The 23,310-nt window shown below is 42.9% G+C and overlaps 2 long non-coding RNA genes and 2 pseudogenes across 3 annotated transcripts in view; 1 reads left to right on the top strand and 3 right to left on the bottom strand.

Moving 5' to 3' along the window:
- The window catches only part of LOC127465413 (uncharacterized), a 35,678-nt gene extending 15,574 nt beyond the window's left edge, over positions 1–20,104 (top strand). Inside the window, exons 2-3 of one of the 2 annotated variants that reach the window (XR_007902178.1) lie at positions 2,081–2,195; positions 19,773–20,104. This is a non-coding gene — a long non-coding RNA (uncharacterized LOC127465413). Of the gene's footprint in view, positions 1–2,080; positions 2,256–19,772 lie in introns of both variants that reach the window. The other variant, XR_007902177.1, reaches the window with a different exon arrangement.
- Positions 646–19,762, bottom strand: LOC127465414 (uncharacterized). Its single transcript, XR_007902179.1, has 2 exons — positions 18,456–19,762; positions 646–1,014 (listed from the first exon to the last, which is right to left on the bottom strand). It is a non-coding gene; the product is annotated as an uncharacterized LOC127465414 (long non-coding RNA).
- On the bottom strand, positions 5,081–7,170 carry LOC127465411 (NADH-ubiquinone oxidoreductase chain 2-like; annotated as a pseudogene).
- Positions 20,105–22,772: 2,668 nt separating the features above from the next.
- Positions 22,773–23,306, bottom strand: LOC127465410 (NADH-ubiquinone oxidoreductase chain 2-like; annotated as a pseudogene).
- Between the last annotated feature and the right edge of the window lie 4 nt (positions 23,307–23,310).

The following is a 23,310-nucleotide window of genomic DNA, read 5'->3' as shown; positions in this document are numbered from 1 at the left end:
TTTGAATAGGTCACATAGAGAGGGCAATATATATTGATAGTATTATACTCTCTAAGCATAGTAGGGCAGAAATTAGGTGTATTCGGTGAAAGGCTAGTCCTAAACTGCTTAGGGTGAAGGCAGAGTAGAAGCTTAGATGCAGAAAGGTCATTGAGAAAGTCACGGGGTAGGACTGTGGTTTGTTGAGCCGAAATCAACTGTCTTTGCTAGACTAACTTTCTGAAGTTACTCTGCTCATTCCAAGCCCCCTTGAATTCATTCATAGATTAGCCCTAATGCGAGTAGGAGAATGACTGCGGAGGTTCATGCTAGGGTAGTGAGAGGGGAGAGGAGTTGAGTAGCTCATGGGAGGGGCAGTAGGAGGGCAATTTCTAGGTCAAATAAGAGGAATAAGATTGCGACAAGGAAGAATCGGATTGAAAATGGGAGGCGGGCAGAGCCCAGTGGGTCAAAGCCACACTCGTATGGGGACAATTTTTCTGAATCTGGATTTATTTGGGCTAATCAGAGGTTTAGTGAAGTTAGGATGATACACAGTGATATGGAAATTGTGAATATAAAGAGGATTATGTTAATTGCCTTTCTCTGGGTTTGATCCAGATTTTAGAGATTGGAAGTCAATTGTAATTAATATACTAGAAGGGCAAGATCCTCATCAATAGATTGTTATGTAGAGGAACAGTCAGATAATGTCAACAAAATGTCAGTATCAGGCCGCTGCTTCAAAGCCAAAGTGGTGGTTGGATGTGAAATGGAATTTTACGAGGCGGAGGAGGCAAATCAAGAGGAAGGAGGATCCAATGATTACGTGGAGGCCATGGAATCCTGTGGCAACGAAAAAGGTAGACCCATAGACTCCGTCGGCAATTGAGAATGGGGCTTCATAATATTCTATTGCTTGAAGTGCTGTAAAGTAGAATCCTAATAGTACGGTTATAAGTAGAGCTTGGGTAGCTTGGTTTCGATTACCCTCTGTGATGCTGTGATGTGCTCATGTAACAGTGACTCCTGAAGCTAGGAGGATAGCAGTATTTAGTAGGGGAACTTCTATTGGGTTTAGAGGTTTGATCCCCATAGGGGGTCATTGCCCTCCGAGTTCTGGGGTGGGAACTAAGCTGGAGTGGAAGAATGCTCAGAAGAATCCTAGGAAGAAGAATGCTTCGGATGTAATAAATAGAATTATCCCGTAACGTAAGCCCTTTTGGACTGTGGGGGTATGGTGGCCTTGGAATGTGCTTTCTCGTACGATGTCACGTCATCATTGGAGTATCACTAGAACTATAGAGAGTAGGCCTAGGAGCAAGAGTTGGATAGAGCTGTGGTGAAATCATATGGCTAGTCCAGAGGTGGTGAGGAGGGCGGCCGCTGCTCCAAAAATGGGTCAAGGGCTTGGGTCTACTATGTGAAATGAGTGGGCTTGGTGTGTCATTAAGGGTTAAATGTTTTCTTGTAAGTAAAGGCTTAGAAGAAGTACAAAGACATATGCTTGGATTATTGCTACGGCTACTTCTAGAATTGTTAAGAGGAGTAGAATAGTTATAGTTAGAAGAGACACGGTGGGCATGATGGGAAGGAGGACGGTAGTGGCTGTTGAAATGAGTTGGATGAGTAGGTGCCCAGCTGTGAGGTTGGCTGTGAGGCGAACTCCTAAGGCCAGAGGACGAATGAGAAGGCTTGTTGTTTCAATTATGATGAGAGCAGGAATTAGAGGTGTTGGGGTGCCTTCTGGTAGAAGGTGTCCAAGAGAAGCTGAGGGTTGGTTTCGTAGGCCTGTTAGCAGGGTGGCAAGTCATAGAGGGAAGGCGAGGGCTAGGTTTATTGATAGTTGGGTGGTAGGTGTGAATGTGTAAGGTAGGAGGCCTAATAGGTTAATAGCTAGAAGTATAATTATGAGTGATGATAAGATTGGGGCTCATTTATGGCCTTTTTTGTTTAATGGGGTTATTAGTTGTTTTGTGATTAAGTGGAGGAATCAGAGCTGAAGAGTTGAGAGACGATTTGTAATTCATCGATTGCCAGGAGAAGGAAGTAATAGGGTTGGAAATAGCAGTGAGATGAGGATAAGAGGGATTCCGAGGAGGGTTGGGCTTATGAATTGATCAAAGAAGCTTAGGTTCATGGTCAGTTTCAGGAGTGGGGTTTTGTAGTGAGTAGTGTTTTGTTGGAGGGAGGGTTGGTTGGGATAAATAGTAGGAGTTTGGGCTGCAGGATAAGAGAAAAAGTGAGTCACGAAGTAAGTATAATAAAAAGTCAAGGTGCGGGGTTTAGTTGGGGCATGTCATTAAGGAGGATGAATAATCCTCTTTCTCTAGCTTAAAAGGCTAGTGCTGGTTCATAGCTTCTTAATGATTAGGATGTTAGAAGTGAAGATCAGTTTTCGAAGTGTGTTAGAGGGGCTGATTCTACTACAATAGGTATGAAGCTGTGGTTGGCTCCGCAGATTTCTGAGCACTGACCATAGAAGATTCCAGGGCGGGTTGTGATAAAGGAAGTTTGGTTTAGTCGTCCTGGAATTGCATCGGTTTTTACACCAAGGCTAGGAACAGCTCAGGAGTGGAGAACGTCATCAGCTGTAACAATAATTCGAATTGGGGATTCTATTGGAATGACGATGCGGTTATCAACTTCTAGGAGGCGGAAATGGCCGAGTGGTAGATCTGTAGTTGGTAGTATGTAAGAGTCAAAAGATAAGTCTTTAAAGTCTGTGTACTCATAGGATCAGTATCATTGGTGGCCAATGGCTTTGAGGGTGAGGTCAGGCTCATCGATTTCGTCTATTATATAGAGGATTTGAAGGGATGGGAGGGCTAACATGATTAGGACAATGGCGGGTAGGATTGTTCAGACAAGTTCTACTTCTTGTGCGTCGACGGTATTAGAGGATAGTTTTTCTATAAGTATAAGAGCTAGTAAATATAGGACTAGGCTACAGATGGCTAGAGCGACTATTAGGGCGTGGTCGTGAAATTCAATAAGTTCTTCTATAATAGGGGATGAAGCGTCTTGAAAACCAAATTGAGAGTGGTTGGCCATGGAGTTGGAATGGGATGTACTGGGTTTTCACCTGTTATTTAGTCTTGACAAGGCTATGTAATGATTTTACTAACAACCCATAAGAAAGAAGCATGAGTGGTTTGATGCGGTTGGCTTGAAACCAGCTTATGAGGGTTCGATTCCTTCCTTTCTTGTACTTGGACAAAGGCTGGTTCTTCGAAGGTATGGTAGGGAGGAGGGCAGCCGTGAATTCATTCGATGTTTGTAGAGGTAAGTTCTGGTTGTACTACTTTCCGTTTGGATGCGAAGGCTTCTCAGATAATGAACATTAGTATAATTACAGCTACTATGGAGATGAGGGAGCCAATGGAGGATAGGGTATTTCATAGGGTATAAGCATCTGGGTAATCTGAGTATCGTCGTGGTATACCAGCTAGGCCTAGGAAATGTTGTGGGAAAAATGTTAGGTTGACTCCAAAGAATATTACTCCAAAGTGGGCCTTAGCTCATGTGGAGTGAAGGGTGTAGCCGGTGAACAGTGGGAATCAATGTGTGAAGCCAGCTAGAATGGCGAATACTGCCCCCATAGATAGTACATAGTGGAAGTGTGCAACTACGTAGTAGGTGTCGTGCAGGGCGATGTCTAGGGAGGAGTTGGCAAGGACGATGCCTGTCAGTCCACCAATGGTGAAGAGGAAGATAAAGCCTAGGGCTCATAGTATGGGTGGGTCTCATTTGATTGTTCCACCATGTAGGGTTGCTAATCAGCTGAAGACTTTGATGCCAGTGGGGATTGCAATGATTATAGTGGCGGATGTGAAGTAAGCTCGGGTGTCTACGTCCATACCAACTGTAAATATGTGGTGAGCTCATACGATAAAGCCTAGGAAGCCAATGGATAGTATGGCTCAGACTATGCCTATGTAGCCAAAGGGTTCTTTTTTACCGGCGTAATAGGCTACAACATGGGAAATAATTCCGAATCCTGGCAGGATAAGGATGTAGACCTCTGGGTGGCCAAAAAATCAGAATAAGTGTTGATATAAAATTGGGTCTCCGCCTCCTGCGGGGTCAAAGAATGTGGTGTTTAGGTTTCGATCTGTTAGAAGCATTGTAATGCCAGCAGCGAGGACTGGTAGGGAGAGGAGGAGTAGGACTGCAGTAATTAGGACAGATCAGACGAATAGAGGTGTCTGGTATTGTGAGAGAGCAGGTGGTTTTATATTGATTGCTGTGGTAATAAAGTTGATTGCTCCAAGGATGGATGAGACACCTGCCAGGTGAAGGGAGAAGATAGCAAGGTCTACTGATGCACCAGCGTGGGCTAGATTTCCTGCTAAGGGTGGGTATACTGTTCATCCTGTTCCGACTCCGGCTTCTACTGTGGAAGATGCTAGGAGAAGTAGGAAGGATGGGGGAAGTAATCAGAAGCTCATGTTATTTATTCGTGGAAATGCTATGTCGGGGGCACCAATTATTAGAGGTACTAATCAGTTGCCAAATCCTCCGATTATAATAGGCATTACTATAAAGAAAATCATAACGAAGGCATGTGCGGTGACGATTACATTGTAAATTTGGTCATCGCCTAGAAGGGTGCCTGGCTGCCCTAGTTCTGCTCGAATGAGGAGACTAAGGGCTGTGCCGATTATGCCAGCCCATGCACCAAAAATAAGGTAAAGTGTGCCGATATCTTTGTGGTTAGTGGAGAATAGTCAACGGTTGATGAAAGTCATAGGTAAGATGGCTGAGTGTAGAAGCGTTAGGCTGTAGTCCTTTTTACAGAGGTTTAATTCCTCTTCTTATCGATTCTGTAGTGAAGTTCATGTTGAGTTGCAAGCTCATTGATGTGCATTAAACATGCGCCGGGATCTAGTAGGCAGAAGCCTGTTGGTTAGGGCATTTAGCTGTTAACTAAAATTTTATGGGATCAAAGCCCATCTGTCTAGGGGGAGGTTCTAGCTTAATTAAAGCATCTGAGTTGCATTCAGGAGATGCAGGTTAGTGTCCTGTGTACCTTAACAGAAACTAAGAGGGATTAGCCCTTGTTTAAGGCTTTGAAGGCCTTCGGTTTAAATAACCTAAGTTTCTAGGGGATTGCGAGTACTATGGGAGATAGTGGCAGGAGCATAATTGATAGGGAGGTAAAGGTTGTGGTTATGGTGTTAGTTGGTTTGTTAGTTTGTCACTGTTTTATGTAGTTGGTGAAGTTTGGGGGTAGTGTGATGGTTGCACAGTAGGCCAGTCGTAGGTAGAAGAAAAGTCCAAGTAAGGAGAGTAGGCTAATAGCTGTGGCTAGTACTGTTAGTTCTTGTTTTGTGAGTTCTTGAATAATTAATCACTTGGGTAGGAATCCTGTTAGGGGAGGAAGACCTGCGAGGGAGAGGAGGGTGAGCATAAGGATTGTGGTGAGTGATGGGATTTTGGTTCATGTGGATATAACAGTGGATAGTTTTAGGGTATTGGTTGTGTTAAGGATGAGGAAGATGGCAGAAGTTGTTACGGTGTAGAGATAGAACGTAATTAAAGTTAGATTGGGGTTGTAGTTGAGAATAATGGTTATTCATCCTAGGTGTGCGATAGATGAGAAAGCTAAAATTTTGCGAGTTTGGGTTTGGTTAAGTCCTATTCAGCCACCTAGGGCAGCGGAAGCAATAGCTATTGAAGATAGGAGAGTTGGGTTGAGTGAAGAGGATGTTAAGTAGAATAGTGTGGTTGGTGGAAATTTTATGACTGTGGCTAGTAGGAGGCATGTTGTCATAGTTGAGCCTTGAAGAACTTCTGGAAATCAGAAATGAAATGGGACTAAGCCTAATTTAATTGAGATTGCAATAGTTAGTAGTATGCATGATATGGGGTGGGTTAGTTGGGTGATGTCTCATTGGCCAGAGAATCATGCATTGGTCATGCTGGAGAATAGAAGTAGCGTAGATGCGGCTGCTTGGGTTAGAAAGTATTTAGTAGAGGCTTCAATGGCTCGTGGATGGTGGCTTTTAGAGATTAATGGGAGAATAGCTAAAGTGTTAATTTCTAAGCCGATTCATGCTATTATTCAGTGGTTACTTGAAATTGTGATTGAGGTACCTAAGAGCAGGCTTATTGTGGAGATTAGTTTAGCTTGGGGATTCATTAGTAAGGGAAGGAGTTAAACCATCATTTTCGGGGTATGGGCCCGATAGCTTAATTAGCTGACCTTACTAGAAAATAATATAGAGGGAGTATAGAGGATTTTGATTCCTTTAGCGTAGGTTCGATTCCTACTTTTCTAAAATTAGGAAATGAGAGGGCTGGTATACCTCTATATTTACTTTATCATAGTAACCCTTTTGGATTCAGGCACATTTCCTTGAGTGTCTTAGGTAGGGAGGTAGGCCTGCATAGGAGATAGGGAGGCTGGTATGCCATAGGCATAAGGCTAATGTTAGGGGTAAGAAGTTTTTTCAGAGCAAATGTATGAGTTGATCATATCGGAATCGAGGATAAGAGGCGCGGACTCATAAGAATCCTGCGGAAAGGAGGAGGGTTTTTGTAGCTAGAGTAGGGGGAATGAGTTCCTGAGGGAGATTAAGTGAGCTAGGGTTTAGGAATAGAATGGTTGTGAGTGCGTTTATTAGTATAATGTTAGCATATTCGGCGAGAAAAAATAAGGCGAATGGTCCTGCGGCATATTCTACGTTGAACCCTGAGACTAGTTCAGATTCTCCTTCTGTCAGGTCAAATGGAGCACGGTTTGTTTCGGCAAGAGTGGAGATATATCATATTATTGCTAGGGGTCAGGAGGAGAAAATGAGGTAGAGAGGCTCTTGAGTTGTAGCCAGGGTATTGAGGGTGTAGTTACCACTAAGGATAATTACGGATAGGAGAATAATGGCCAGGGTAACTTCATAGGAGATAGTCTGTGCGACTGCTCGGAGGGCACCGATTAAGGCATATTTTGAGTTGGAGGCTCATCCTGATCATAGAATTGAATAGACTGCCAGGCTAGATAGGGCTAGAAGGAAGAGTATGCCAAGGTTTAGGTCGGTAAGGGGAAAGGGTAGGGGAAGTGGTGTTCAGATTGTAATTGCTAGGAGAAGGGCTAATATAGGGGTAGATATAAATAGATAGGGGGATGAAGTTGATGGACGGATAGGTTCTTTGATAAATAGCTTCACTCCATCTGCTATAGGTTGTAAGAGACCGAATGGTCCTACAATATTAGGGCCTTTTCGGGCTTGCATGTAACTTAGAATCTTACGTTCAACTAGGGTAAGAAATGCTACGGCGATGAGGATGGAGAGAGCATAGGATATTGATATGATAAGGTAAGTGAGGGTTAAGTGAATTGTCATGTGATTTGTGTCGGAGCTAGGGAGAGGATTTGAACCTCTGGGTAAAGGGCTTAAGCCTTCTGCATTTGCCAAGCTCTGCCACGCTAGCGGTCCTTTTCTAGGAGGGAGTTGTGGTGAAGCTCTTAGTAATTTAGTTGGGTTCATTACTGGGTGCGAAGGCGTGCTTGTGGTATAGGCCTTACTTCTTCGGTCCTTTCGTACTAGAAGGAGTTATAACATAGATAGAAACCGACCTGGATTACTCCGGTCTGAACTCAGATCACGTAGGACTGTTAATCGTTGAACAAACGAACCCTTAGTAGCGGTTGCACCACTAGGATGTCCTGATCCAACATCGAGGTCGTAAACCTCCTTGTCGATGTGGGCTCTTGAAGGAGATTGCGCTGTTATCCCTGGGGTAGCTAGGTTCATTACTCAATTATATTGGGTCTGGTTGCTATTAGCACGTTGATGGGTAGTTCTTGGTTAAGATGGATTATCTGGTATTTGGAGGTTGAGTTTGTCTCCAAGGTCGCCCCAACCAAAAAATGCACACCAGCAAAATCCCGGGGAGTGGGTCCTATAGGTGGGTATTGTTAATGGGAGTGGTAGCAGATTTTAAAGTTCCACAGGGTCTTCTTGTCTTATGGGGATATTCCTGCTTTTGCACAGGGAGATCAATTTCACTGATTATCTGTAGGAGACAGCTAAGACCTCGTTAAGCCATTCATACAAGTCCCGATTTATGGGACAATTGATTGCGCTACCTTTGCACGGTTAGGATACCGCGGCCGTTGAACGTATTGTCACTGGGCAGGCTTCACCTTTAATACTTGGTTTGCTAAAGGCTATGTTTTTGGTAAACAGTCGGGCCTTGGATTTGCCTAGTTCCTTTTACAGATTTTAATCGTCCTTGGGGGCGCTCCATAGGTGGGTTAACAGAGTTTTGGGTATAAGGTCTTGTTAAGGTTAGAAAATATCCTGTGGACTGTTAATAATGTTGTAATGTAAGCTTGCGCCATAGAGGGGATCCCTAGTTACTTATTTTAGCATAAATTCTCTTATTTAATATAAGTTGGCCTATTGGGGAAGAGGGAGTCATAAGGGAGTTTGGATTTTTTGGGAGAGGAGCTTTGACGCATTCTTTAATGGTGGCTGCTTGAAGGCCCACAGTTAAGTAATAAATGAATTTATCCGCTAGGGGAGAGTGTACTCTTTTTTAAAGGAGCTGTACCTCCTTTAAATAGCCCTTAATTCGCTTCATGTGGGTTGAGTGTAGTCCTGGGAGGTGAATTAAGAGGGAACTAAGATTCATTTCATAGGCAACCAGCTATCACCCAGCTCGATTGGCTTTTCACCTCTACTAACGAGTCTTCCCACTCTTTTGCAACAGAGACGGGTTTGCTCAGTAGATAGCTGCTCGTGAGTAGCTCGCTTGGGTTTCGGGGGGGCAAGCTTAAATTGGCGTTTTGCTTGGGTAGTTTCTCGCTAAATCATGATGCAAAAGGTACAAGGGCTGGTCTTTGCTGTTTATTGCTTGGGTTGTCATTACTATTTCATCCTTCCCTTACGGTACATGATCTCTATTGCGTCTTGAGTCTACCTTTCTATCGCCTATACTAGGTTGAGTATGAGAATGTTTTGATTTAATAGGTGGTATTAACTTGGTTTATATGTAATTTGGTAGAAGAGCTAGAGTTAGGCTTCAAGGCGATCTGATATGGGGCAGATATCTTTCAGGTGTAAGCTGAATGCTTTAGTTATAGCTACGCCTTGGTAGACTAAGTGCACCTTCCGGTACACTTACCTTGTTACGACTTGCCTCATCTCTAGCTTAGGGGTTTATTATAAATAGAATTAATTATAGCTTGTGAGGAGGGTGACGGGCGGTATGTACGTGCTCCAGAGCCAGCTTAAAGGAGGCATTATTATCCTGCTTTACTGCTAAATCCACCTTTTAGGGGTGATTTCACACTCCTTGTCGTGAGGTATTCTATGTTAGAAAATGTAGCCCATTTCTACCATCTCATGAGCTATACCTTGACCTGTCTTATTAGTGGGATGTTGCTGTTGTGCCCACTGTTAAACCCTCAGTTTAGGGGTGGGCTGACGACGGCGGTATATAGGCTGATTTGGCAAGGGATGGTTGGGTGTATCGTGGGTTATCGGTTATAGAACAGGCTCCTCTAGGTGGGTTTGGAGCACCGCCAAGTCCTTAGAGTTTTAAGCGTTTGTGCTCGTAGTTCTCAGGCGGATGCTTAAGTGGTGAAAGCATCAGGATTTAGGGCCAGGCATAGTGGGGTATCTAATCCCAGTTTGTGTCCTGGCTTTCGTGGAGTTTTGTTGATCATGAAGCTAAGATCATTTCTATGGGAGTGTTAGATGTATCTTGTGCTTATAACAGCTTGGTTACATTTCAGTCTTAGTTGTAGTGATAGTGGAAAACCACTCTTTACGCCGTATAAAGTTAATTTGGGTTTCTTGTGTGACCGCGGTGGCTGGCACAAGATTTACCAACCCTAGTAGGTTGCTTTAACTAAGTCAAGTTTACACTTATTGCTTAATATTGATTACTGCTGAAAACCCGTGGGGGCGTGGCTAGGCAAGGCGTTTTGGGCTACAATTGGAGTGGTGTGCCTGATGCCTGCTCCTGCTGTCTTTTTAAGGTGCTGAGGGCATTTTCACTGGGATGCGGATACTTGCATGTATATATTTGGCAAGAACTAACTGTAAGGTTAGGACTAAGTCTTTTTTGTCCTTGGGTATGTGCAATAGCCGTCTTAACATCTTCAGTGTTATGCTTTATTGTAAGCTACAAGGACTAGGACTGTTTTAGGCATAGTGATTATTATTGGGGCTTGTTTTAGTTGTAGTGATGGTTGACATTGATTTAGGGTCTGTTTAGTGGTTGGGGAAGTAGTTCAATTGGATAACAAAAATGTGTTGTTGAGGGGCTTTGAGGGGTAGAAAGGGGTGGATTTGTTAAGGTCTTATGTTCTTGTAGTTGAAATTACAACGATGGTTTTTCAGGCCAAAGGTCTTGGATAGAGGCCAAGCAGGAATTGTTATGACATACTTTATACTATTTTTAAGTGTTAGCTTTATTTTAGGGGGATTAGCAGTTGCTTCTAATCCTTCCCCATATTATGCAGTAGTGGGGTTAGTGTTGGCGTCTATTGTGGGGTGTGGATGGTTAATGAGTTTGGGGGTGTCTTTTGTATCATTAGTGCTATTTCTGGTATATTTAGGTGGGATGTTGGTGGTTTTTGTGTATTCGGTCTCATTGGCAGCAGATCCATTTCCTGAAACTTGAGGGGACTGGCGGGTTGTTGGGTATGGTGTTGGGTTAGTTTTAGTGCTGGGGGGTGGGGTATTTATTGTAGGGCTGTCTGAGTTAGAGTGGTTGGGGATGAACACGGTGGATAGTGGGGGTGTTTTATCTGTTCGGTTGGATTTTGAGGGAGCGGCCATGTTTTATTCTTGGGGGGTTGGTCAATTTTTAATTGCGGGTTGGGGTCTGTTGTTGACGTTGTTTGTCGTACTAGAACTTGTACGAGGGTTGTCTCGGGGGGCGATTCGGGCGATTTAAGGTGGTGTGGTTCAGAGAATAGTTTAATGAAAATGCCAGCTTTGGGAGTTGGTGATAAAGGTTTGATTCCTTTTTTTCTGAAGGGTTGGAAAAAAGTTTGGGGTTGATTGTTAAAGGCCCATGTGGGCGGATGTTAATTAGAGTAGCAGGGGTGATTAATTGGGGGGGGGGGGGGGGGGGTGGGGGGTGAGAGGAAATGATGGGGTGAATTAAAGTGTAAACAAACAAACAAACAAGCAATTAACAAATGAATGATAAAGGGAAATGATGGGGTGAATTAAAGTGTAAACAAGCAAACAAACAAGCAATTAACAAATGAATGATAAAGGGAAATGATGGGGTGAATTAAAGTGTAAACAAACAAACAAACAAGCAATTAACAAATGAATGATAAAGGGAAATGATGGGGTGAATTAAAGTGTAAACAAACAAACAAACAAGCAATTAACAAATGAATGATAAAGGGAAATGATGGGGTGAATTAAAGTGTAAACAAACAAACAAACAAGCAATTAACAAATGAATGATAAAGGGAAATGATGGGGTGAATTAAAGTGTAAACAAACAAACAAACAAGCAATTAACAAATGAATGATAAAGGGAAATGATGGGGTGAATTAAAGTGTAAACAAACAAACAAACAAGCAATTAACAAATGAATGATAAAGGGAAATGATGGGGTGAATTAAAGTGTAAACAAACAAACAAACAAGCAATTAACAAATGAATGATAAAGGGAAATGATGGGGTGAATTAAAGTGTAAACAAACAAACAAACAAGCAATTAACAAATGAATGATAAAGGGAAATGATGGGGTGAATTAAAGTGTAAACAAACAAACAAACAAGCAATTAACAAATGAATGATAAAGGGAAATGATGGGGTGAATTAAAGTGTATTAAAAAAATTTAACAAATTGATGATACAAATGTTTTAATTGGAAAATTAGGGGAATGGAAAGTTTATAAAATTTGAAATTTTTGTTAAAAGTTTAAAAAACAAAAATTATTGATGATTAGAGGGAAAGTCCCTAGATCATTGCAAAAAATGGCAAATTTTTTGCAATTTTTTGCAATTTTTTGTGAAATTGACGACAAAAATCATGTCTGGCGTGCATTAATTAAACTGCAACTTGATGAGAGACGTAATGGAAAAACCAAGCCAACAGCACGTGACGGTGCATCAGTACATCAATTATGAGACCGAATAGCACACTTGGAAACCATATCATTAATTTTCACGCGAAAGTGAGAAAACCGCTCGCCGACCATAAGGGGTACATGTCAACCATATATGGGAGCCCCCTGGCGGAGCACTCTGAAGGGCTTATTGAGATCTACCCAAAAAAAAAAAACCAAAAGTTTAGAAAAGGGAAAATGCCGCGATCACGAGGTCCAAATTGGCCAAGCATCCCCAACCATTAGTAACGGAGCGCAAGTTTAGGAAAATTAAGCAAGTTATGGCCCTGACCGAGGAACCAGAGGCGACAAAGAGCAAGTTATGAGAGTGGGTTATTGGTGGAAAGGGAAAGAATACACCTGAAGCTGGACATGATAAACATTACTAACGCCGGGTTGCTGGTTTCTCGTGAGGAGTACGATTAATAAATAACCCAGCACTTCTTGGTTGGTACATAGAGCAAGGTTAAGTGGTGAGTGGTCCATGGACCATGGGTTTTAGGTCCTGTGACGTTCCTCGTGTTGAGGGGGATTTTATGCGAAAACTGGCAGTTTTAGGTTTTAGTTCGGTTAGCGGTGTTATTCCTAGAACATGACATGTTATGTTCTTGTGTGGGAATGTGCCTAGGTCTGTTGATGACGAGTTTTGGATTGTATGGGAGATAGTATGGAATATTTGGATGGATTTGCAATAATGTTATGTCAGATTCTCCTACATGCATGATATGTCTAATGTGGTGGAGAATGCTATGCAAAGTAGTACATACCGTAGGGTATGGGGGGGAGGGGGGGGCCCCTCCCCTTGATGTACGTGTTGATTGGAAAGTTGGGGGGTGTTTGGGTGTTTTTTGGGAAACTCTAAGAAGGGGGCAGCCTTCAGTCTTTGGTTTACAAGACCAACGTTTTTTATAAACTATTAGAGTAGTTAGAGGTTGAGTATCTTATTTTCTAGGAGGCTGGTGATAGGAAATAAGATGAGAATGATTGTGAAGTACGTAGTTGAGGCAAGTTGTCCGATGATAATAAATGGATGTTCGACTGGTTGGCTACCGATTCATGTAAGGATTAAAAGATTTGTTACTAGGATTCAGAATAAAAGTTGGGAGAGAGGTCGGAAGGTTATAGTTCGCTGTTTTGATATGTGGAGGAATGGGGCTAGAAATAGGATTAAGACGGAGGCGGCTAGGGCTAGAACTCCCCCTAATTTGTTTGGGATTGACCGTAGGATAGCATATGCAAATAGGAAGTACCACTCAGGTTTGATGTGGGGAGGTGTTACTAGTGGGTTTGCGGGTGTAAAATTCTCTGGATCTCCTAGGAGGTTAGGTGAGAATATGGCAAGTGTTATCAGGGGAATGAGGAGGAACAAAAGGCCTAGAATATCCTTTATCGAGAAATAGGGGTGGAATGGGATTTTGTCACAGTCTGAATAAATACCTAGGGGGTTGTTTGAGCCTGTTTCATGTAAGAAAGTTAAGTGGATGAGGGTGAGGCCTGCAATTAGGAATGGGAGGAGGAAGTGGAGGGCAAAGAACCGGGTAAGTGTGGGGTTGTCGACTGAGAATCCTCCTCAAGCTCATTCTACAAGTGTTTGGCCAATGTAAGGAATTGCTGAGAATAGGTTAGTAATTACTGTAGCGCCTCAGAATGATATTTGGCCTCATGGGAGGACGTATCCTACGAAGGCAGTTGCCATTAGAGTTAAAAGGAGAATAACTCCTGTGTTTCAGGTTTCTTTATATAGGTAGGAACCATAGTAGAAGCCTCGTCCGATGTGCAGGTAAATGCATATGAAGAAAAAGGAAGCGCCGTTTGCATGAAGGTTTCGAATTAATCAGCCGAATTGAACATTTCGGCATGTGTGGGCGACGGATGTAAATGCCAGGGTGATATCTGCTGTATAATGTATTGCTAGTAGGAGGCCAGTGGTGATTTGGATTGTTAGACAGATGCCAAGAAGTGATCCAAAGTTCCATCAGGCGGAAATGTTTGGCGGTGTTGGGAGGTCAATTAAAGAATTATTAACTATTTTTAGAAGGGGGTGATGTTTTCGTAAGTTAGGGGCCATTAACTCTTAGTTCTGTGTGAATAAGATTATAATAAGGATAGATAAAGCGAAGGATCCTAGATAGGTTTTGATTAGTCCGGAGTGTAGGGTGGTTGAGATTTTGGATATTTTGAGTTGAAGGGTTGCTAGCCCTTCTGGGCCTATTTTTTTATATCAAGATAGATCGATTAAATGGAATGCAATGTTCTGGCCGTTGTTTAGGAGCTTAGTGGGGCTGAGGCGGTGTATAAGGGGGTTAAAATATCCTAGAGTGCTGGAGAAGTTTGTAGTGGTATTTTGTTTAGGGGTAGAGAAGGCGTGTGTGAGTTTTGATAATTCTAATGCCAGAATAATGCCTAATGTTGTAACAATGATAGCAGTAGTTTTTGTGATTAGCGGTATGGTTATAGGAGGGGTTTTTGCAGGGGAGATATAGGAGGTAATTAGTAGGCCAGCTATGATACTTCCTAAGGCAAGACGAGTAATTGGGTTTGTGACTGCTGGGTCGTTTTCATTAATAGGAGTAATGGAGGGAATTCGGGTGTAGTCAGTTTGTACTAGTAGGGCTATACGTAGGCTGTAAGTTGCGGTGAAAGCTGTAGCTATAAGGGTTAGTAGAAGTGCTCAGGTGTTTAGGTAGGAGGTGTTAAGGCTTTCAATAATGAGATCTTTTGAGTAAAACCCTGCTAAAAATGGTGTTCCTATGAGAGCTAAATTTCCAATTGTTAGGCACGAAGTAGTTGTAGGAAGTAGTTTCTGTAATCCTCCTATTTTTCGAATGTCTTGTTCGCCGTTAAGGCTGTGAATGACAGACCCAGAGCAGAGGAAGAGTATGGCTTTAAAGAATGCGTGTGTGGAGATGTGTAGGAAGGCTAGTTGGGGTAGATTTAGGCCAATAGTGACTATTATTAGTCCTAGTTGGCTGGATGTGGAAAAGGCAATAATTTTTTTGATGTCGTTCTGGGTAAGAGCGCATGTAGCGGCAAATAGGGTGGATAGGGCACCTATACAAAGGCATATAGTTAGGGCAATTTGGTTGTTACATAATATGTGGTGAGTGCGAATAAGTAAGAAGATTCCGGCAACTACTATTGTGCTGGAATGGAGTAGGGCGGATACCGGGGTTGGTCCTTCTATAGCTGCAGGGAGTCATGGGTGTAGGCCAAATTGGGCGGATTTACCTGTGGCAGCTAGGATGAGTCCTAAGAGAGGGAGAAGGGGTATTTGGTCTGGGGAGGACTGCTGTTGGATCTCTCAGGTGTTTATTGAGGATGCCAGTCATGCTATGCAGAGGATTAGTCCAATATCCCCAATACGGTTGTAAAGTACGGCTTGAAGTGCGGCGGTGTTGGCTTCTGCTCGGCCATGTCATCATCCAATCAGGAGGAAGGACATAATTCCAACTCCCTCTCAGCCGATAAATAGGAGGAATATATTATTAGCGACGATTAAGGTGAGTATTGCAATGAGAAAGACTAGAAGGTAAAGAGAAAATTTTGTGGTGTGGGGCTCTGAGGCCATATATCATGTTGTAAATTGAAGAATGGATCATGTTACGAATAGTGCAATAGGAAAAAATGTTAAGGAGTATTGGTCTATTTTAAGGCTAAAGGGGATTTTGAAGTTTGCAATAAATTTTCATTCTCAATAGAAAGTGGTATTTTCTATATTCAGGTAGATGGAGAGGATTATGGGAACTAAACTAATTATAAAGGAAGTTTTAACAGTGTGCATGATGGTTGTTGGAGAGTTTAGAAAGTTTTTGGATAGGAGGGGGAGTAAGATAGGCATAGAGAGGGTAGCCAGGGTCAAAAATATAGAAGTGTTGAGGATTAATGGGTAGTCCATTACTTTTACTTGGACTTGCACCAAGATGAATGGCTCCTAAGACCAGTGGATTGCTACTATCCTTTAAAAGTAAGGGGGCTGAGGTCTTAGGCTCAGATGCAAGAGTTAGCAGTTCTTGCTGGTTAAACCTCCCCTCGGCAGGCAAGAAGAGTTTAACTTCTATTTTTAGGATCACAGTCTAATGTTTGGTTTAAAACTATGCTTGCATGTGGGAATTCCTGAGATTAGCTCTGGCTTTAGGATGAGGAGGAGGGAGGGTAGGATATGAAGTGTTATAAGGAGATGTTCTCGTGTATTTGAATTTTGGATGGTTGTAATATAGGTTGGAGTTGGGCCTCGTTGGGTTATAAGGAGCATGTAGAGGGTGTAGGCTGCAGTTAGTAGGGTTGCGGTTCCAGTTAGGATAATGGTAAAGGTGGATCAGTTGAAGAGTGCAATTATGATAGTTAATTCAGCTATTAGGTTAGTAGTAGGGGGAAGGGCTATGTTTGTTAAGTTGGCTAGGAGTCATCAGAGTCCTGTAAGAGGTAAAAGGGGTTGTAGGCCTCGTGTTAGAAGGAGAGTACGACTATGTATACGTTCATAGTTTGTATTAGCTAGGCAAAATAGCATGGAAGAGGTGAGACCATGTGAGATTATTAGGATTATGGCCCCTGAAAAGGATCAGTGGGTTTGGATTATTGTTGCGGCAATGACTAGACCTATGTGACTTACTGAGGAATAGGCGATTAATGACTTGAGGTCGATTTGGCGTAGGCAGATGGAGCTTGTCATTAGTGCCCCTCATAAGGCTAGGGTTAAAAATGGGTAGTAGAGGTAGTCTAATAGGGAGTTTGTAATTATTGAGATACGCATAATGCCATATCCTCCAAGTTTGAGGAGGAGCGCAGCTAGGAGTATAGATCCTGCGATTGGCGCCTCTACGTGAGCCTTTGGGAGTCATAAGTGTAAACCGTAAAGGGGAGCTTTTACTATGAAAGCAAGCAACAGGGCTAGACTTGATATGAGGCCTGTTCAGGAGTTTGAAAGAGGTGAGTGTGAAAGTTTTATTATAGTCACGTGTATAGTTCCTGTTTGAGTGTGAAGATAGAGAATTACTACCAGTAGGGGGAGAGAGCTAATTAGTGTATAAAATAAGAGGTAGATTCCAGCGCTTAGACGTTCTGGTTGGCTACCTCATCGTGTGATTAGGATTAGGGTGGGGATTAGGGTAGCTTCGAATGCGATATAAAATAGTATCAGATCTAAGGCTGAGAAGGCTAAGATAATGAATGGTTGGGTGAGGGGATTATGGTTATGGTAAAAATATATTTTCGTGTAGGAGGTTCTTGTTGAAGGTGATTTTGGCTTGCTAGAATTATAAGAGGTAGAAGTCAACAAGATAGAACTAATAAGGGGGATGAAATTTGGTCGGTTCCAAGTCATGATGATAGGTTTTTGCTAGGATAATAGGTTGAAGGAAGTCATTGTAAGCTAACGGTTGCAATTAAGAGGCTGTGCGAGGTGACATTGAGTCATAGAAATTTTGGAGGAGATAAGAGGGTTATGGGGAGTAATATGATTGTGGGAAGAATAATTTTTAACATTGTAGAAGGTTTAGATTGTGTAAATGGTCTGATCCATGAGTTCGGGTGGAAGCTACTAGGATTGCTAGGCCAGTGCCTGCTTCACAGGCTGAGAACGCTAACATAAGGATGGGTATTAAGGTGGGGGATGTTGTCTGAGTTTGAATAGGTCACATAGAGAGGGCAATATATATTGATAGTATTATACTCTCTAAGCATAGTAGGGCAGAAATTAGGTGTATTCGGTGAAAGGCTAGTCCTAAACTGCTTAGGGTGAAGGCAGAGTAGAAGCTTAGATGCAGAAAGGTCATTGAGAAAGTCACGGGGTAGGACTGTGGTTTGTTGAGCCGAAATCAACTGTCTTTGCTAGACTAACTTTCTGAAGTTACTCTGCTCATTCCAAGCCCCCTTGAATTCATTCATAGATTAGCCCTAATGCGAGTAGGAGAATGACTGCGGAGGTTCATGCTAGGGTAGTGAGAGGGGAGAGGAGTTGAGTAGCTCATGGGAGGGGCAGTAGGAGGGCAATTTCTAGGTCAAATAAGAGGAATAAGATTGCGACAAGGAAGAATCGGATTGAAAATGGGAGGCGGGCAGAGCCCAGTGGGTCAAAGCCACACTCGTATGGGGACAATTTTTCTGAATCTGGATTTATTTGGGCTAATCAGAGGTTTAGTGAAGTTAGGATGATACACAGTGATATGGAAATTGTGAATATAAAGAGGATTATGTTAATTGCCTTTCTCTGGGTTTGATCCAGATTTTAGAGATTGGAAGTCAATTGTAATTAATATACTAGAAGGGCAAGATCCTCATCAATAGATTGTTATGTAGAGGAACAGTCAGATAATGTCAACAAAATGTCAGTATCAGGCCGCTGCTTCAAAGCCAAAGTGGTGGTTGGATGTGAAATGGAATTTTACGAGGCGGAGGAGGCAAATCAAGAGGAAGGAGGATCCAATGATTACGTGGAGGCCATGGAATCCTGTGGCAACGAAAAAGGTAGACCCATAGACTCCGTCGGCAATTGAGAATGGGGCTTCATAATATTCTATTGCTTGAAGTGCTGTAAAGTAGAATCCTAATAGTACGGTTATAAGTAGAGCTTGGGTAGCTTGGTTTCGATTACCCTCTGTGATGCTGTGATGTGCTCATGTAACAGTGACTCCTGAAGCTAGGAGGATAGCAGTATTTAGTAGGGGAACTTCTATTGGGTTTAGAGGTTTGATCCCCATAGGGGGTCATTGCCCTCCGAGTTCTGGGGTGGGAACTAAGCTGGAGTGGAAGAATGCTCAGAAGAATCCTAGGAAGAAGAATGCTTCGGATGTAATAAATAGAATTATCCCGTAACGTAAGCCCTTTTGGACTGTGGGGGTATGGTGGCCTTGGAATGTGCTTTCTCGTACGATGTCACGTCATCATTGGAGTATCACTAGAACTATAGAGAGTAGGCCTAGGAGCAAGAGTTGGATAGAGCTGTGGTGAAATCATATGGCTAGTCCAGAGGTGGTGAGGAGGGCGGCCGCTGCTCCAAAAATGGGTCAAGGGCTTGGGTCTACTATGTGAAATGAGTGGGCTTGGTGTGTCATTAAGGGTTAAATGTTTTCTTGTAAGTAAAGGCTTAGAAGAAGTACAAAGACATATGCTTGGATTATTGCTACGGCTACTTCTAGAATTGTTAAGAGGAGTAGAATAGTTATAGTTAGAAGAGACACGGTGGGCATGATGGGAAGGAGGACGGTAGTGGCTGTTGAAATGAGTTGGATGAGTAGGTGCCCAGCTGTGAGGTTGGCTGTGAGGCGAACTCCTAAGGCCAGAGGACGAATGAGAAGGCTTGTTGTTTCAATTATGATGAGAGCAGGAATTAGAGGTGTTGGGGTGCCTTCTGGTAGAAGGTGTCCAAGAGAAGCTGAGGGTTGGTTTCGTAGGCCTGTTAGCAGGGTGGCAAGTCATAGAGGGAAGGCGAGGGCTAGGTTTATTGATAGTTGGGTGGTAGGTGTGAATGTGTAAGGTAGGAGGCCTAATAGGTTAATAGCTAGAAGTATAATTATGAGTGATGATAAGATTGGGGCTCATTTATGGCCTTTTTTGTTTAATGGGGTTATTAGTTGTTTTGTGATTAAGTGGAGGAATCAGAGCTGAAGAGTTGAGAGACGATTTGTAATTCATCGATTGCCAGGAGAAGGAAGTAATAGGGTTGGAAATAGCAGTGAGATGAGGATAAGAGGGATTCCGAGGAGGGTTGGGCTTATGAATTGATCAAAGAAGCTTAGGTTCATGGTCAGTTTCAGGAGTGGGGTTTTGTAGTGAGTAGTGTTTTGTTGGAGGGAGGGTTGGTTGGGATAAATAGTAGGAGTTTGGGCTGCAGGATAAGAGAAAAAGTGAGTCACGAAGTAAGTATAATAAAAAGTCAAGGTGCGGGGTTTAGTTGGGGCATGTCATTAAGGAGGATGAATAATCCTCTTTCTCTAGCTTAAAAGGCTAGTGCTGGTTCATAGCTTCTTAATGATTAGGATGTTAGAAGTGAAGATCAGTTTTCGAAGTGTGTTAGAGGGGCTGATTCTACTACAATAGGTATGAAGCTGTGGTTGGCTCCGCAGATTTCTGAGCACTGACCATAGAAGATTCCAGGGCGGGTTGTGATAAAGGAAGTTTGGTTTAGTCGTCCTGGAATTGCATCGGTTTTTACACCAAGGCTAGGAACAGCTCAGGAGTGGAGAACGTCATCAGCTGTAACAATAATTCGAATTGGGGATTCTATTGGAATGACGATGCGGTTATCAACTTCTAGGAGGCGGAAATGGCCGAGTGGTAGATCTGTAGTTGGTAGTATGTAAGAGTCAAAAGATAAGTCTTTAAAGTCTGTGTACTCATAGGATCAGTATCATTGGTGGCCAATGGCTTTGAGGGTGAGGTCAGGCTCATCGATTTCGTCTATTATATAGAGGATTTGAAGGGATGGGAGGGCTAACATGATTAGGACAATGGCGGGTAGGATTGTTCAGACAAGTTCTACTTCTTGTGCGTCGACGGTATTAGAGGATAGTTTTTCTATAAGTATAAGAGCTAGTAAATATAGGACTAGGCTACAGATGGCTAGAGCGACTATTAGGGCGTGGTCGTGAAATTCAATAAGTTCTTCTATAATAGGGGATGAAGCGTCTTGAAAACCAAATTGAGAGTGGTTGGCCATGGAGTTGGAATGGGATGTACTGGGTTTTCACCTGTTATTTAGTCTTGACAAGGCTATGTAATGATTTTACTAACAACCCATAAGAAAGAAGCATGAGTGGTTTGATGCGGTTGGCTTGAAACCAGCTTATGAGGGTTCGATTCCTTCCTTTCTTGTACTTGGACAAAGGCTGGTTCTTCGAAGGTATGGTAGGGAGGAGGGCAGCCGTGAATTCATTCGATGTTTGTAGAGGTAAGTTCTGGTTGTACTACTTTCCGTTTGGATGCGAAGGCTTCTCAGATAATGAACATTAGTATAATTACAGCTACTATGGAGATGAGGGAGCCAATGGAGGATAGGGTATTTCATAGGGTATAAGCATCTGGGTAATCTGAGTATCGTCGTGGTATACCAGCTAGGCCTAGGAAATGTTGTGGGAAAAATGTTAGGTTGACTCCAAAGAATATTACTCCAAAGTGGGCCTTAGCTCATGTGGAGTGAAGGGTGTAGCCGGTGAACAGTGGGAATCAATGTGTGAAGCCAGCTAGAATGGCGAATACTGCCCCCATAGATAGTACATAGTGGAAGTGTGCAACTACGTAGTAGGTGTCGTGCAGGGCGATGTCTAGGGAGGAGTTGGCAAGGACGATGCCTGTCAGTCCACCAATGGTGAAGAGGAAGATAAAGCCTAGGGCTCATAGTATGGGTGGGTCTCATTTGATTGTTCCACCATGTAGGGTTGCTAATCAGCTGAAGACTTTGATGCCAGTGGGGATTGCAATGATTATAGTGGCGGATGTGAAGTAAGCTCGGGTGTCTACGTCCATACCAACTGTAAATATGTGGTGAGCTCATACGATAAAGCCTAGGAAGCCAATGGATAGTATGGCTCAGACTATGCCTATGTAGCCAAAGGGTTCTTTTTTACCGGCGTAATAGGCTACAACATGGGAAATAATTCCGAATCCTGGCAGGATAAGGATGTAGACCTCTGGGTGGCCAAAAAATCAGAATAAGTGTTGATATAAAATTGGGTCTCCGCCTCCTGCGGGGTCAAAGAATGTGGTGTTTAGGTTTCGATCTGTTAGAAGCATTGTAATGCCAGCAGCGAGGACTGGTAGGGAGAGGAGGAGTAGGACTGCAGTAATTAGGACAGATCAGACGAATAGAGGTGTCTGGTATTGTGAGAGAGCAGGTGGTTTTATATTGATTGCTGTGGTAATAAAGTTGATTGCTCCAAGGATGGATGAGACACCTGCCAGGTGAAGGGAGAAGATAGCAAGGTCTACTGATGCACCAGCGTGGGCTAGATTTCCTGCTAAGGGTGGGTATACTGTTCATCCTGTTCCGACTCCGGCTTCTACTGTGGAAGATGCTAGGAGAAGTAGGAAGGATGGGGGAAGTAATCAGAAGCTCATGTTATTTATTCGTGGAAATGCTATGTCGGGGGCACCAATTATTAGAGGTACTAATCAGTTGCCAAATCCTCCGATTATAATAGGCATTACTATAAAGAAAATCATAACGAAGGCATGTGCGGTGACGATTACATTGTAAATTTGGTCATCGCCTAGAAGGGTGCCTGGCTGCCCTAGTTCTGCTCGAATGAGGAGACTAAGGGCTGTGCCGATTATGCCAGCCCATGCACCAAAAATAAGGTAAAGTGTGCCGATATCTTTGTGGTTAGTGGAGAATAGTCAACGGTTGATGAAAGTCATAGGTAAGATGGCTGAGTGTAGAAGCGTTAGGCTGTAGTCCTTTTTACAGAGGTTTAATTCCTCTTCTTATCGATTCTGTAGTGAAGTTCATGTTGAGTTGCAAGCTCATTGATGTGCATTAAACATGCGCCGGGATCTAGTAGGCAGAAGCCTGTTGGTTAGGGCATTTAGCTGTTAACTAAAATTTTATGGGATCAAAGCCCATCTGTCTAGGGGGAGGTTCTAGCTTAATTAAAGCATCTGAGTTGCATTCAGGAGATGCAGGTTAGTGTCCTGTGTACCTTAACAGAAACTAAGAGGGATTAGCCCTTGTTTAAGGCTTTGAAGGCCTTCGGTTTAAATAACCTAAGTTTCTAGGGGATTGCGAGTACTATGGGAGATAGTGGCAGGAGCATAATTGATAGGGAGGTAAAGGTTGTGGTTATGGTGTTAGTTGGTTTGTTAGTTTGTCACTGTTTTATGTAGTTGGTGAAGTTTGGGGGTAGTGTGATGGTTGCACAGTAGGCCAGTCGTAGGTAGAAGAAAAGTCCAAGTAAGGAGAGTAGGCTAATAGCTGTGGCTAGTACTGTTAGTTCTTGTTTTGTGAGTTCTTGAATAATTAATCACTTGGGTAGGAATCCTGTTAGGGGAGGAAGACCTGCGAGGGAGAGGAGGGTGAGCATAAGGATTGTGGTGAGTGATGGGATTTTGGTTCATGTGGATATAACAGTGGATAGTTTTAGGGTATTGGTTGTGTTAAGGATGAGGAAGATGGCAGAAGTTGTTACGGTGTAGAGATAGAACGTAATTAAAGTTAGATTGGGGTTGTAGTTGAGAATAATGGTTATTCATCCTAGGTGTGCGATAGATGAGAAAGCTAAAATTTTGCGAGTTTGGGTTTGGTTAAGT

This window comes from Manacus candei, unplaced genomic scaffold, assembly GCF_025592945.1.
Source record: "Manacus candei isolate 608988 ecotype Guabito, Panama unplaced genomic scaffold, ASM2559294v1 h1tg000382l, whole genome shotgun sequence".
NCBI classification, from domain to species: Eukaryota; Metazoa; Chordata; class Aves; order Passeriformes; family Pipridae; genus Manacus; species Manacus candei.
The sequence above is the reverse complement of the archived record's forward strand: the minus strand, read 5'-3'. Positions and strand labels throughout refer to the sequence as shown.